Raw genomic sequence first — 10,374 nt, 5'->3', positions numbered from 1 at the left:
TATAAAAAGTTATTTCAAGGCTCTTCATGTAAAATCATTTCATTGTAATAGTCCTGTGGATGACATGTTTATCAATTCAAAATCATGTTTGTCTGAGACTATGGATGACCGTTGATTGAGTTGAATGGTGGAATGGGATTCATGTAGCTGACCCTATAGTTCTTATTAGTGTAGTTTGTCTAGTCTAATATGTTCTTTGTCCCTTGATTAAGCTGTCATTCTATTTCTTTATTGACTAGATCTTTTAGATCTTTTGGGTTCCGATTGTCCATGAATGGGGGGCAAAAATTCCCCATTTTGAAATGTTGAACTAGAATATTATATTATATTATTGATATTCAACTGGATGATATGCATGTTATACTCACCTCTTCAGTTTGTAAAGGTGGGAACCATGATTCTCTTATCTAGGCTATTGGTTTGTTTGAGCTTGTTTCCAGCAAAATTCTTATAAAAACAGCTTGTAGGTGATCAGTTCTCTTTCATTGACTACTTGATGGGGACATCTCACGCACACGCACGCCCTCCCTCCCCCCCTCCCCCCCCCCCCCTCCCCACGCACGTATGTACGGAGGAGAACCCCATCATCGATCTAGATCGATGACAACATCCAGGGAGGGCCTCCTAGTTAGAGGACTGAGTTTTGGTTCGTTAGAGTGAACCCGATAACCTTGTAAAGCCCATCATGGGTTCTTATGATCATGGCCCAGTAGTCGGATTGATTTCATATTTTAGGCTTTGCTTATTTATGTTATTTAGAACATCATGAATGCTTTAGATTTCTTTGATTGGTTTTATTTAGTTTATTTCATCGCCAAGTAATAGGTTGCGCACACAGTGTGAGTTTTGGGGTATAGGGTTTTCCTATAAATAGGCATCCCTTGTAGTTCTTTTGATTCATTGAAGAAATAAAAAATTCATGCGTGTTTTTTCTACTCTCTGAGTTTTGAGTTGTGAAAAAATTCAAGTGGGTGCGAAGCCCTCCCTTCATCAAAGGGCTAACTATTGTAATGCGAAGTCACATCTATCCCCATCAGCTCCTACCCTCTCCCATCTATATCTCTCACCTTCTACAACTATCCTTGCTTTGAATCCATCAGTTTTTGCAACAGATCTTCTTCCTACAGCCAGTTTCTAGAATTTGGCCCTGCAAGAGGGCTGGAACTTCGGCGGAGCACCACGCCCAGGCTGTTCATCGAATCGACATGATATTTTGGAGTTTTGAAGTCCAGGTCTGGCCGACTAGATCCAAGAGAGCCCTTTTTGGGTTCGTGGGCCTCACGCACATGTGGCCAGCCATTAGTGCACGTGCGTCAGGCCCTCCCTTGCTGTCCACACACGTAAGTTGGTTTCAAGTTCTTTTCTCCTCTCTTTCACTCCTCTCTCATTTGATTTTCCTAACCTTAACCCTAGATTGTCTTAAATCCCCAATTTCTACCCCTTTTCTCACCCTAGGGTCCCTTGAATTGAAATTGGTGAATCCCCTTAGTTATGGACTGGTTATTGTGCATGTGTGAATGATTTCTATTTTCCTTTGAGTAAGGTTTGGTCCATAATTTTACTGATCTAGTCATAGCCTGTGTAGCCTGGACCCGCACAAATTCCCCTTACTTGAATATTTGGACTTTTGTCTGGGATGTGGAATTTTTAGGTTATTGTTTCTGAATTAGTATGATCTAAGCCTGAAATCTTGCATATCATATTTAAATTTCATGTCCTACATCAAATTTGGTATTAGAGTTTAGGGTTCTTATAGGGGAATATATTACATGTTTAGGGTTAGTTTGTTTGCGTCCTTCATGCATCCAGTTCATCACATAGCTGTTAAAAGATCGTAGTCCCTGATATTAGTTGCTGGAATTTCTGTTAGCAGGAAGTTAGCAATTCACATTGCTTTAACTTTTTGTTATTCCCTTATTTTGACAACTATGTTGCTGGATTTTAGTAGCATTGTGTAGTTTCCCTCATATAGAGTCTCATAGGATCATCTAGTCCTATTTAGTTGCATATAGTTGTCATAGAAAGTCCTTAGGTGGAGTTAGCAAGTGTATGCCCACACGTACGGGTCATGGTTTTGGCATGCACCCTACACTAAATATGGAGCAACTGCTAAAATCACTAAACAAGGTGTCCCAGCAGATCGAGTCTTTGGGCAAGTGCTTGGATATAGACCAATGTTTTGAACAACTTGATGTGCACATTACCCAACTTAAGACCTCCACCTGGACAAACCCCACCATTGGGGTAAATGTCCAATCTCAGGTAGGTGGCCAGGAGGATAGAATAATGAATGGAGTTGGTCAAGGAATCAGTTATAGGTGTGCACCCGTGCACCCACCCCATGAGGGACATCAAGACCACTATTTTGAGGGGTACAACATGTGTGACCTTGTGGCTGAAGAGAGTGCACCAGAGACTAATGTAGAGTTACTCACTGATGTCATTCCGGTAGTAGGTGAGTTACGTGACGTCTTTCCTGATGATCTACCACATGAGTTTCTCCCATGAGGGATATAGAGCACACCAGAACATGGGATAATATACCACCTATAGCCGAGTTTGTATTTAATAGTTCTGTTGATAGGTTCGCAGGTCCAAGTCCTTATGAAGTCGTTACTGGTTATAAACATAGGAAACCTATTGATCTTGTCTCTATATCACTGTCTCATAGGCCGTCAGAGCCTGTAGAGTCTTTTGTGTATCACATTCATTCATGGCATCAAGAAATTAGGCAGAAGATCACTACTAGTAATGAGCATTACAAATTTTCTGCAAACTAACATAAATATTTCAAGGAATTCAATGTAAGGGACTCTATGATGGTCTGCATCAAGCCCGAGCGGTATCCTCTGAAGGTCGTTCGTAAGTTACATGCGCATAGCACTGGACCCTTCAAAATTATAAAACGAAACGGTCTCAATGCGTATGAGGTAGATCTTCCACCCTCCATGGGAATTAGTTCCACATTCAATGTGGAGGATCTAGTTCCTTTTCAGGGGACCACTGATACTTTGTCCTACCTTTTGCCCACCCATCTTGATTCTCTAGATTTATCTACTAATCCATGACCCCCTTCCGACCAATCTTCCCAGCCTCTACCTCCCATACCCACCCTTCCTGACCCATTTTTCCAACCTTTATGTCTCATACCTACCCCTCCCGACCTATTTTCCCAGCCTCTACCTCTCATACCTACCTGTCCTAACCCCCATCTTCTTAACCTCTACCTCTCATACCTACCCTTCCCACACCCAGAGAGGAAGTAGAGGATATCCTGGACCATTAGATAGTTTCCATGTTGGACGATGGTTTTCAGAAGTCCTTCGTCAAGTGGAATCACGCCCAACTTCAGACGGTACGTGGCTCGCTAAGGAGGAGCTTCAGAGACTTGATCCTTATATCTTGGAGCGGTTCAGGAGTTTTGTTTCGCCATTGGCGAAACCTTCACATCCGGGGAGAATTGATGGGGACATCTCACACACATGCACGCCCTCCCTACGCACGTACGCACGGAGGAGGACCCCACCATCAATCTATATCGATGACGACGTCTAAGGAGGGTCTCCTAGTTAGAGGATTGCGTTTTGGTTCATTGGAGTGGACCGATAGCCATGTAAAGCCTATCATGGGTTCTCATGATCGTGGCCCACTAGTTGGATTGATTTCATATTTTAAGTTTTGCTTATTTATGTTATTTAGAACATCATGAATGCTTTAGATTTCTTTGATTAGTTTTTATTTTAGTTTACTTCATCGCCAAGTAATAGGTTGCGCACATGGCACGAGTTTTGGGGTATAGGATTTTCCTATAAATAGGCACTCCTTGTATTTTTTTGATTCATTGAAGAAATAAAAAAATTTCTGCGTATTTTTTTCTACTCTCTGAGTTTTGAGTTGTGAAAAATTTCAAGTGGGTGTGAAGCCCTCCCTTCATCGAAGGCTAACTACCGTGGTGCGAAGCTACATCTATCCCCATCCACCTCTACCCTCTCTTATCCATATCTCTCACCATCTACAACCATCATTGCTTCGAATCCATCAGTTTTTGCAGCAGATCTTCTCCCTACAGCCAGTTTCCAGAATCTGGCCCTGTGGGAGAGCTGGAACTTTGGTGGAGCACCACGCACAGGCCGTTCATTGGATCGATGTGAGATTTTGCGGTTTTGAAGCCATGTCTGGCTGACCAGACCTAAGAGAGCCCTTTTTGGGTTCGTGGGCCCCATGCACGTGTGGCCAGCCATCAACATACCTGCATCAGCCCCCCCTGCTGTCCACACACACGAGTTGGTTCCAGGTTCTTTTCTCCTCTCTTTCACTCCTCTCTCATCTGATTTTCCTAACCCTAACCCTAGATTGTCCTAAATCCCCAATTTCTATCCCTTTTCTCACCCTAGGGTCCCTTGAATTGAAATTGGTGAATCCCCTTGGTTATGGACTGGTTATTATGCATGTGTAGATGATTTCTATTTCCCTTTGAGTATCGTTTGGTCTATAATTTTACTGATCCAATCCTAGTCTATGTAGGTCTGGACCCGCACAGATTCTCCTTGCTTGAATATTGAGACTTTTTTGTGGGATGTGGAATTTTTAGGTTATTGTTTCTAAATTAGCATGATCTAAGCCTGAAATCTTGCATATCATATTTAAATTTCATGTCCTGCATCACTACTGTAGCATTTTCCTTTGCAGGAACTCATTTAAAATGTGGGCGATATCTAAAGTTGAGTTGGGAGCAAAGGGATACATCCTTTTTCTTTTTTTTTTCTTCTTTTAATTGTACATACTATTTAGAAAGACTAACTAATATTAATGTGTTTATGGTCTTTTAGACAACTAGTGGCATTCCTCAATGCTTAATCAGATGAATTGGAAACCCTAAAAAAATGACTCCCTCTTTTTTTCAGTTGTTATTAGTTGGAGGGAGTAGGAAAGAAGAATCAGAATTTCTTCATTTTTTGGTAAGTCTTTTTCCTTTCAAAATCTTTATCATCAAGAAACTTCATGATATTTAATGATTAATCTGTATAATTTTGAGAAAAATATAATGAATTGGGATTTTTGAATGTTTTAGCTTTGTGGTGGATGGATGCATTCTATCCCAATGTGTATAATGAGTATAACCAGCTGCACTAAGTAGCGGGGTACTATTAAGATGTTTTCTCTCTGATACAAGTAGTGCTGTGGGAAATGATCCATTGCAAAACACAGTATTTTTGTTTCATGTTCCGTTCAATCTTAGGACATGGTGGGCTCAAATGCTTGGTGAAAATATGCATCAATAGCTAAAGAGTTGCAGACAAATGCTGATTGCTGCAGATTTGTGCATTTACTCTTTTAGTTAATTTAGCTGGAGTTTGCTGTATTGAAATAGCTCTTTGCTTCTTGTTTTTTCTCTTTTTATTGTTTTTTTTTTTTTTAACATTTAGTAGCTCTTTGCTTTTGACGTTGCATTGATAAAATTATAATTCATCAAAAAAAAAAAAAAGCTAAAGGTTTGCTACTGGTGTCCTACAGTGGTGATGGTGAGATTATTTACCTATAACCATTTGCATTGGACTTCCTTACTGAAGATGGAATGAGTAGAGCATCAGTCATTGCCTGCTCTTAGTATTCTATTTTCAATCTTTTCTTCTAAACGAATACTGTTACTGTCCCGTCTCAGATTTGAAGCAAAACAGAGAGAAACTCCATGTTATAAATAAATAAATAAAATTAAAAAAAAAACCCTTTAAAAAAACATTTCTGTTACAGGCTCATTATCTATCATTGTGCCTTCTCTATGAAGAGACCTCAGCTTTAACAGCCTGACTAGCGATATTCCAAGCTCCTTTGAAAGCTTTGCAAGAGTGGATTTCATGTAAGTCTAACATTATCAAATGAAAATGTGCTATTTGAGTCAATGCTTACCCTTGATAACAATGATGTGGGGATTTTCTTTCTTTCTTTTTCTTTTCTTTTTTCTTTTTCCTCCATTTAGGTATTAAACTGGGAATATGCTGACTGGGCCTATACTTGGATGGATCATAAAGAAATAATAATCTTACTCATCAGACTGATTTCCTTAAATGCAGGTAGTTTTGCACTGAAGAAGCAAATGCTAGATGACAGAAGATTCTCCAAAATGCATCTGAATTTGCAACGCCTCCTGCAGGTATTTTCTCAATATCTATACACATTGCCTTAGTTAGAGAAAAATATGTACGAAAGGTGCTTACCCAATCACAAGGGAAGCACACTAAATAGGAAAACTCCACAAACATCACTACTTATGGCTGCACCTAGCACATGTGGGACATCTAAGCTAATTGTAAGGTGTGACTGACTGTGTAGATGACCTGGTCTAGAAATCAGGTGGATCACTCATTAGGGAGCCACTTGTGTGTGTGAATGTGGACCATTGGGAAATTGTTTATGATTTTGAAAACCAAAGTAGCCCCTGTATTGTGAATGCTATCCATCCAAGTGGGGTCCAATAGAGCAATGATCCTAGATTTACAATAATAATAATAATAATAATGAAGAGAATGCCAATTATGTGTTAGATGCCCCATTTGTTTGGATATCAAACTTAAATAAGTGTCTTTTAAGAAAAAGTAATTTATTTCAGTCCTTTTTTTTTTTTTTTTTTTTGCTTTTCAAGTTCCAAAAGCAACTTATTTCCTTCATTTTAGTTGGTGACATAGCAGGTTGATTGCAAAACAGTAACATTTTCTTCAATCTGTTGATATGAGACGGCTTTTATCCATTTGTAGTTCTATCCAATCCTCTTCTGTAGTTCCTTGGTATCATGAAAACCCATTCTCCTCAAACACAAGACTTTCTGTGCTTTTCCAATTAGTGATGCTAGATGTTTGGAAAAAAAAAAAAAAAAGAAAGAGAAAGAAAAGAAAAGAGAGAAAAGAAGAAGCTAGAATGTGAGAAAACTGCAAGTGGACTAAGACCAAACCATTAACAATTAACTCAAACCACAACTAAAAAATCTAAGGATCAATTAAAAAAACATTAGTTTGTGTTTATCAAATATAAGAGAAATGTGCTCAAGTGGACTAAGACCAAACCACTAACAGTTAACTTTGGTGCTTGCAAGTTATGTTGAGGATGCAGGGGATCCTTATAGAGATCAGATGGAAGATTGTATTAGTTTAATAATGGAAGAATTGAAATCTAGAGGAATTGCCAACAATCACACTCTTGCATACCAGGTAATGCATTGAAAATTTCAGCTTTTGGTTTCTAGCTTTGATTTCCAACTATTAGAAATTTCCAATAATCACTCAAACATCATGGCCGTCATCAAAGTAGGTTTTTCTGATTTCTACCTGATCAGCTTTACATTGGATCATTTTTTATTTTTTATTTTTATTTTTTGTTATTTATGAAAGTTCAGCTAGGAATAATTCTTTGACAAATTAAAAGATGATTATTGCATGTTCTTGATTTGGATTTCTACCAACCATTCCCTTGGTCAGCAGCCAATTACCTTCTTTTGAGAGGTAACTCGTAACTCTTCAATTGAAAGCTAGCATGCACGGTTATCGTTGAGTTATCTTGATTTTCTCATTCCCTTTCTCTCAGGTTTTGCATTATGTGACCATCCTTCCATCTTGGACAGAGAAGAAACGTAGGGCTTGTTCAAGTACTAGAATTATGTCCATGTTGTCCATATTCTTTTCTATCTTTCCATATTTATACTAAAGGCATATAGTAGATTCAATTTCCCTTTGAAAAAGCAGCTTCCCATATTTTACCACTTAAATATGGTTGTGCTGTGTACTAATCACAACCAAATTCAAACAAGTGGAGAGAGAGAATTCTATGTGTATTGAGGTGACAATGCTTGATCGTGAAAAGGCCAATCTATATGTCCTAGAGGGGGGGTGAATAGGACAATGCCAAAAAAAAACTTATAACAGCGGAATAATAAAGAAAATGATAGCCAAATTAAATAATAATGCAGGAAAGAAAAACAACCTCAAAATTCAGATCTTGAGAGGTTGATACAAACGTTATTCTAAGGACAACCTTATACCAAAAACAGAGTTTATGGTAGGACAACCTTATTTCTAGAAAGGTCTTTGTATCAAGTCTCAAATCGAAGAGGAATACAAAAACAAATATGAACTGAATTGAAATAACTTGTAATTAAAGATGTATTGTTCTAGGGACAGCCATACACCATAAAAATGGCAGGCAACCTTGCTGGAACAACTTTCAAATGAAATTGAAAAACAAGCTTATAAAGGAATAGCAGAAAGTAAATTCTAAGCTATTACAACATTCTCACAAAGCTTGAAATAATTACAACATTCACCACCATACATACATCCCACAAAAAGAATAAAAAAAAATTAAAAGAATAAATCAATCAACCACAACTCAAAGGATTTATAGTGGTTCGCCTGTGTGTTCACCAACTGTTATCCAACAGCCACACAAAAAGCTACTCCACTCCTAATATCCTCACACAGGGGATATTAGCGTTCACTAAAAATAGGTTTTCCCAGGTTCACCCAAAACCCTTACAATTGTGTCTTTGTATGTGGGCTTACACAATTAAAAAAACCCCCACTTCTGAGTTTTCCTGGCTCTCCTCAGATAACCAAAATAACAAGATTTTTCTAGCAAATCTGAAAGAAACCAAAATAATAGAAAGGAATTTACAATATGTAAAATACCTGAATATCTTCTTCGTTGTAGCAGCCCGGTAGAACCAAATCAAAGTAGATGATTGAATGTCCAAGTTCAATGTCCAGTACTCGATTACAATGGTTCTAGTTCTAATAGATTTTAAATTAAACCAAACAGGGCTTGCCTTAATTGATTTTGATTCCAAAGAAAGGGAATAACAATTCCTCTTTTCAAATCAGATTGGAATAGCAGAAACAAAATCAATTAAAATAAAGCTAAGGAAAGAAGATATTAAATAAGCACACTTAGCTTAGATGGAGCACAAAATTATCTCTCAGAAGTTCGACGAAGATTGGCTTGAATACTATAATTAAATCGATGATTTCTTCTGAGATTCGTGCTCTATTTATAGGTGAGAAGATCAGGTCTTCGACTGGTCTAGAGTGCTCTTCGACTAGTCGAAGCTGTAACAAATATTTGAAAAATCCGGCGGGATATGCTCTGACCGTTCTACGACTGGTCGTAGCCCTCCTACGACTGGTCATAGGTCACCTACGATCTCCTTCGACTGCAAAGGTTCGCTCGACTTCGAGTCGTAGATTCTACGATCGGTCGAAGATCGCCGACACTTTCCTACGATCGGTCGAATGCAGTTCTGGACTAGTCGAAGGCTAACAGATTTTATCCGGAATATGTAATAAACTTATGACTGGTCGAGGATTTTCTTAGACTGGTCGAAGCAAGTCTAGGACTAGTCGAAGAAGCCCTAGGACTAGTCGAAGAACAGACCAATCACATGTAAAATAACATTCGATTTATGTATCCGAAATGACCTACTTCTAAGGTCATCCTATGGTCAAACAAACCTCAATCATGAAGTATGGACATTGAAACAAGAGACCATGAAGAATGAGCCTTGAAGTCTTGATGAAGATTAAACCTTGAAGTAGCTCAATCTTGAAAGTGGCTTGAGTTTCAGCTTGAGTCTTGATTTCAGCTTGACTTTCAATTTGAGTCTTGAGTTCAGCTTGAGTCTTGCCTTGTACTTTCTTTTTCTTTTCAGCTTGAGTCTTGTGAGCAGTTCTTGCATTCAAGAGTCTTGTCTTGTGATCAGTTCTTTCATTCAAGATCCTGAGTCTTGTACTTGAGAGCTTTGCTTGATGTGAGCTTAGTTTGTTCATGAAGTCATGAATGTTGATCCTTGAGAGGCTTCACTTAAGCAGGTTATATAAAACATAACTGAGATTTTGTCACCACAAATTTGACAACTTACAGGGATATAAACTATAGCACTTACAATCTCCCCCTTTGTCAAATTAGTGACAAAACACATAACCAAACAAAATTAAATCAACTGGTTAATACATGCAAATAAATATTCAACATTTAACATTCAACCAGTTTCAACATTCAACCAGCTCACTTTCATTCAACAAGATCAAACATATACTCTTCTTGACACCCCACTCCCCCTGAGTAACATAACCAATGCTACTCCTCTCACAATCACATTAACAACAAACCATTCTCCCCCTTTTTGTCACAAGATGACAAAGGAGAACTAAATAAAGGAATGAGAGTAAACATGAGGAGGAAATAGAGTATAGCAAAAGAGTCATAGAGATACTCAAGATAGCATCACAGATATCCAGCATAAATATTACATGAAAAACAAATATCCAGCATAGAATCCAACTCAAACTCAATCAAACAAGAGCAAAGTAATAAAGTTATTACATACCAAAA

This window comes from Magnolia sinica, chromosome 9 (assembly GCF_029962835.1).
Source record: "Magnolia sinica isolate HGM2019 chromosome 9, MsV1, whole genome shotgun sequence".
Taxonomy (NCBI): domain Eukaryota; kingdom Viridiplantae; phylum Streptophyta; class Magnoliopsida; order Magnoliales; family Magnoliaceae; genus Magnolia; species Magnolia sinica.
This window is presented reverse-complemented; position numbering follows the sequence as displayed.